The 6,559-nt window shown below is 43.5% G+C and overlaps 1 pseudogene; it reads right to left on the bottom strand.

Annotated features, from left to right (window-relative positions):
• Positions 1 to 776: 776 nt before the first annotated feature.
• LOC134806992 (uncharacterized) lies at positions 777 to 5,263 on the bottom strand (annotated as a pseudogene).
• Positions 5,264 to 6,559: the final 1,296 nt, after the last annotated feature.

The following is a 6,559-nucleotide window of genomic DNA, read 5'->3' as shown; positions in this document are numbered from 1 at the left end:
GTGTGTGTGTGTCTGTGTGTGTATATAAAACAGGATATATATATGTAAAAAACAGGATATATATATATACACACACACACACACATATATATATATATATATAATGGTGTGTTTATTAAGTATTAACTCAACCATCAAGAGGTCCCACAATAGGCCATCTGTAAGCTGAGGAGCAAGGAGAGCCAGTCTGAGTCCCCCAGCTGAAAAGCATGGAGTCCAGATGTTCCAGGGCAGGAAGCATGTAGCACAGGATAAAGATGTAGGCCGGGAGGCTAGGCCAGTCTAGTCTTTTCACGTTTTTCTGCCTGCTTTATATTGTAGCCATACTGGCAGCTCATTAGCTGGTACCCACTCAGATTAAGGGTTGGTTTGCCTTTCCCAGCCCACTGACTCAAATATTAGTCTGCTTTGGCAACACCCTCGCAGACACACCCAGGATCAAGTTGACACCCAGTATTAATCACCACAAGTCCCCCCCTTGTCAGCTTGAACCCATATACATCTTCTGAGATAATACACAATATTCAAATAAAGACAATAATAGGGTTATAATTACAGATGATATAATGCAACTATCCTTTGTACAACCAGAAACACACCAATCAGAAATGCAAATACTATCATGTAAAGTTAACAATACTTACATGCTGATATGAAGTCAATAAATCTTATGTCACATGATAAAGGAAAAAGGAAATAAAATATATTTTCTTAGTACAAGTGTATACATGCACAAACATGTTTTTAACAAAAGAAGGAGGAAATACTCATGGTAATTACAGTCCTTGTTTCTGCAGCTGGTCACGTGACCACAGCTGGTATTGATGACTACCTCTTTCTACTACCCATTTTGTATTCCCTTTGCTTTCAGCAAGCACCTCAGCAGGTCATAACTCTTTTCCTGGTGGAGTGACCCAAACCCTCATTCCTGAAGGATCTGGACCATTTGTAAACCTGCCTGGATTGGGCTATTGCAGTTTCCCATTAACCTTAATCAGAGGGCGTGATAATACTAAGAGACGCTCTAATGGATCTCCTGTATTCCATGCATACTCTTCCTCACCTCCCTTGTGGAGTAGTAGACTGATTTCATCTTGATAGTCCAGGTCAGCTGCCCCAGCCAACGCTGTAACTTCCTTCTCAGCCTGTTGAATTAGAGATAGGAGGAGCCCAAAGTGTCCAGGTGGCAATCTTAACTTCCAGTTTAATGGAATCATTGTTCTGTCTTCTGGTGGCAGTGTTCCTGTCTCTGGAACTAAGACCTCTAGGCCAGCAGAATGTAAAGTCACAGGAACAGGAAGCAAAAGTTTTGCTAGTGGATCAGCAGGGGTGATGATGAGTGGTGCCACTTCCACTTCCACCCCTTGATTCCTGGACCTGTGAATCCTGGCTATGGGAGAAACAATACCATATATTGGATGCTGATTCAGAGCATAGACAGCCTTCTAAGGAAATTTGCCCCAGCCCTGCAAAATATTGTCCCCTAGTTGGCACTGTAATTGTAACTTCAAAAGGCCATTCCACTGTTCTGTCAATCCAGCTGCCTCAGGATGATGGAGAACATGGTAAGACCAGTGAATTCCGTAATCATGAACCCACTGCCACACTTCTTTAGGCGTCATGTGAGTGCCTTGGTCAGAGGCAATGCTGAATGGAATACCATGATTGTGGATAAGGCATCCTGTGAGTCCACTGATGGTAGTCTTGGCAGAAGTGTTGTGTGAAGGACAGGCAAACCCATATCCAGAGTAAGTGTCTATTCCAGTGAGGACAAACCTCTGTCCTTTCCATGATGGTAGAGGTCCAATATCTGCCACCAGCTGACTGATCACCCTGAGGAATGGTGCCAGAGGAATGGTGCCATATCGAGGGCTAAGTGTTGGTCTCTGCTGCTGGCAAATTGGGCTTTCAGCAGTGGCTACAGCCAGGTCAGCCTTGGTGAGTGCAAGTCCATGTTGCTGAGCCCATGCATAACCTCCATCCCTGCCGCCATGGCCACTTTGTTCATGGGCCTATTGGGCAATGAAAGGGGTAGCTGGGGAAAGAGGCTGAGTGGTGTCCACAGAACAGGTCATCCTATCCACTTGATTATTAAAATCCTCCTCTGTTGAGGTCACTCGTTGGTGAGCACTCACATGGGATACAAATAGCTTTACAGGTTTTGACCACTGACAGAGGTCTATCCACATACCTCTTCCCCAAATTTTTCTTTTTCTTTTTCTTTTTTTTTTTTTATTTTTGAGACGGAGTCTCGCTCTGTCACCCAGGCTGGAGTGCAGTGGTGTGATCTTGGCTTGCTGCAAGCTCCGCCTCCTGGGTTCACACCATTCTTCTGCCTCAGCCTCTTGAGTAGCTGGGACTACAGGCGCCCACCACCATGCCCAGCTAATTTTTTGTGTTTTTAGTAGAGACGGTGTTTCACAGTGTTAGCCAGGATGGTCTCAATCTCCTGACCTCGTTCGTGATCTGCCCGCCTCGGCCTCCCGAAGTGCTGGGATTACAGGCATGAGCCACCGTGCCTGGCCCCAGATTTCTTTGTCACCAATTTTCCGATCATGCTTCTGCCAAGACCCTGAACATCTAGCAAACCACTGGCTACAGCCCGTGAATCAGTATATAATCACACATCTGGCCATTTCTCCTTCCATGCAAAGTGCACAACCAGGTGCACTGCTCGAACCTGTGCCCACTGGGAAGATTTCCCTTCACCACTGTCCTTCAGGGATGTCCTGGAAAGGGGCTGTAGTGCTGCAGCTGTCCACTTTCGGGTGGTGCCTGCATATCGTGTAGAACCATCTGTGAACCAGGCCCTAGTCTTCTCTTCCTCTGTCAATTGATCATAGGGAACTCCCCACGAGGCCATCAGTGCAGGCTGGGGGAGAGAAGGCAGAGTGGCATTCCATGGGCATTTGAGCAACTTCCTCATGTAACTTGCTTGTGCTTTCAGAACCTGCTCAAGCCCGATCACGTATATACAACTTCCGTTTGATGATGGAATGCTGCTGTGCATGGCCCACTTTATGGCTAGATGGGTCAGAAAGCACCCAGTTCATAATAGACAGTTCAGGTTGCATGGTGACTTGATGATCCATGGTCAAATGTTCAGTTTCTAGCAAAGCCCAGTAACAGGCCAAGAGCTGTCTCTCAAAAGGAGAGTAGTTATCTGCATAAGATGGCAGGGCCTTGCTCCAAAATCCTAGAGGCCTCCGCTGTGATTCACCTATGGGGGCCTGTGAAAGGCTCCAAACAGCATCCCTGTCTCCACTGACACCTCAAGTACCATTGGATCTGCTGGGTCAGATGGCCCAAGTGGCAGAGCAGCTTGCACAGCAGCCTGGACCTATTGCAGAGCCTTCTTCTGTTCTGGACCCCACTCAAAACTGTCAGTCCTTTGGGTCACTTACTAAATGGGCCAGAGTAACACACCCAAATGAGGAATGTGTTGCCTCCAAAATCCAAATAGGCTCACTAGGCAATGTGCCTCTTTCTTGGTTGTAGAAGGGGCCAAATGCAGCAACTTATCCGTTTCCCATTAACCTTAGAAGGAATATCTCAACAGACCCCACACCACTGGACCCCTAAAAATTTTACTGACCCCTGAATTTTAGTCAGATTTATTTTCCATCCTCTGGCGCATAAATGTCTCACCAGTAAGTCCAGTGAATTTGCTACTTCTTGCTCCCTGGATCCAATCAGCATAATGTCATCAATGCAGTGGACCAGTGTGATATCTTGCGGAAGTGACAAGCAATCAAGGTCTCTCTGAATAAGATTATGACACAAAGCCGGAGAGTTGATATACCCCTGAGATAGAATGGTAAATGTATATTGCTGGCCTTGCCAGCTGAAGGCAAATTGCTTTGGGTTGGCCTTATGGACAGGAATGGAGGAAAAGGCATTTGCCAAGTCAGTGGCTGCATACCAGGTACCAGGTGATGTGTTAATGTGCTCAAGTAGTGAAGCCACATCTGGTACAGCAGCTGCAATTGGAGTCATCACTTGGTTAAGCTCATGATAATCCACTGTCATTCTCCAAGATTCATGTGTCTTCTGCACAGGCCAAATGGGAGAGTTGAATTGGGATGTGGTGGGAATCACCACTCCTGCATCTTTCAAGTCCTTAATTGTATCACTAATCTCCACAATCCCTCCAGGAATGTGATATTGTTTTTGATTTACTGTTTTTTTAGGTAGAGGTAGCTCTAATGGCTTCCATTTGGCCTTTCCCACTAACAGCCCTCACCCTACCAGTCAGGGAACCAGTGTGGGGGTTCTGCCAGCTGCTAAGTATGTCTATGCCAATTATGAATTCTGACACTGGGGAAATGACTACAGGATGAGTTTGGGGACCCACTAGATCCACTGTAAGTCAGACCTGAGCTAAAACACCATTAATTACCTGACCTCCATAAGCCCCTACTTTAACTGGAGGACCACAATGATGTTTTGGGTCCCCTGAAATCAAAATCAGCTCACAGCCAGTGTCCAGTAGTCCCAGAAATGTCTGATCATTTCCCTTTCCCCAGTGCACAGTTACCTGGTAAAATGCCAGAGGTCTCCTTGAGGAAGGATGGGAGAATGATTAATAGCATAAATTGTTGGTAGTGTAGTGGGGTTCTTCCTCAAGGGCACCTGGCCTCCCCTTCATTCAAGGGGTTCTGGGTCTGTAAACTGGCTCAAGTCTGGACATTGGTTGAGGGGCCGTGATTCTCTTTTTTTGTAATTCAAATTAATCTTTTATCCATTCAACCTAGAAGTTTTCTGCTTATATAAATTAAGTAGGAATGAAGTAGGCTTCCTGTCAATTTCACTTCTAGGAACACCGTGATTAACTAGCCAATGCCAGAGCTCTACATGAGTCAGACTATTCTATTGCGCTTTGCCTCTGCTGTCCATTATGGTAGCTATGCCCACCTTGCCTTTGAAAGGTTGAGGTTCCTTGTCTTGGAAGGTTGAGTACTGCCACTCGGCCACTGCCATCTGGGGATCCAATTCTTCCCATTGTATTTACATTTCGTGGTTGAGTGACTGCAGTTCCCACTGTTAGATCTGACATACAGAGAAGAGCAATTACAGGGCTCTTCAAAGATACAGGTGCTGCCCTTACAAATCTCTTTTGCAAGGCATTGATCAAGGATATATCTTCTGGACTGTCCCAGCTGGGATGACTATCCGGTCTAAAGTGACTAATCCACTCCACTACCCCAATCTCCCTAAGCCTTTGGATCCCTTCCTCTACATTAAACCAAGGTAGATCAGTCATTTTCAGCTTGCGCACAGTGGGCCATCTTTTCATCCATATTTCAGCTAAGCAAGCAAATAAACTATTATAACTTTTCTTTAACACCCCAAGCTGCAACATTAAATGCAGAGTCCCAGTTAATGGGCCCAAATCAATAAATTTGGCCTGATCCAACTCTATGTTCCTTCCACCATTATCCCACAGCCTTAATATCCATTCCCATGTCTGTTCTCCAGATGTCGGCTTACATAAATTAGAAAACACAAAGCAGTTATTTTCTAGTGTAGCACAGCTCCTCATGGGTCACATCTGAACCTCACCTGTAGGGGCCCGCCAGGACTTTAGTCAAGTTATAGGTCTAGAAGCAAACAGGGGTGTTGGAGGTGGCTCCTGAGGTGAATCAACATTATCTTGCCTGGCAACTGCCTCATAGTCACACCCAGGATCAATACTTTCCACCCTTCAATCCAATCAAGTTGACACTCAGTATTAACCATCACAATATATGTGTGTATATGCCCCCATAACATGCCCTATTTGTAAAGTGGCATTTCCTTCTCATTACATTCTATATGAACTTACTATTTGTTACAGTAACTGCTGGAGTGCTTACAAATTTTAAAAATATATGTTTTATACCTATGTGTAAATACCTAATGATAGCATGTATATAAACACAGATGAAAAATACATCAATGCAAATAAATGTACTAAATTGCTGTTATTTCATTAAAATAATGTAAAATATATGCAATAGGTAAAATAATATAAATGTATGTTATGCAATAATAAGAGCTAACATTTCTTGTCTCATGTTATATGTTAGATGCAATCCTAAAACTGTTACATATATTCTCTTACCTAGTATTCATGAATGACACTATAAAGTAAGTACTATTATTAACCACATTTTCTAAATGAGCACATTGAAGCACAAAGAGATTAAAGAATTTGCACGTGGACCACTCACATATTTTGGACAGAGACCATGATTTAAACTCTGACTCCAGACCCAACACTTTTAATTATTATGCTATTCTGTTTCTCAGTCAGTGCACAGCATAGAGTTTTATACTCAAATTATTACATCAAGGAATGATAATTTAATGAAGTGAAACATCATTTACTTTGACACAAGAGCATATATTGAGATATGAGAAAAAGTATTAACTTATATTTTGTTAAAGTTTAAATATTTGCCACTAATTTATTATTTCACTCACTATTGCATGCCTATGTTCATGATAATGTTAAACTATGAGAGGGATTGGTTAAGAGTAAACAAAATATGTTATTTAACTAATAGATAATATATGC

This window comes from Pan troglodytes, chromosome 9 (assembly GCF_028858775.2).
Source record: "Pan troglodytes isolate AG18354 chromosome 9, NHGRI_mPanTro3-v2.0_pri, whole genome shotgun sequence".
NCBI classification, from domain to species: Eukaryota; Metazoa; Chordata; class Mammalia; order Primates; family Hominidae; genus Pan; species Pan troglodytes.
Note: the sequence above shows the minus strand (reverse complement) of the source record. Positions and strands in the feature narration are given on the sequence as shown.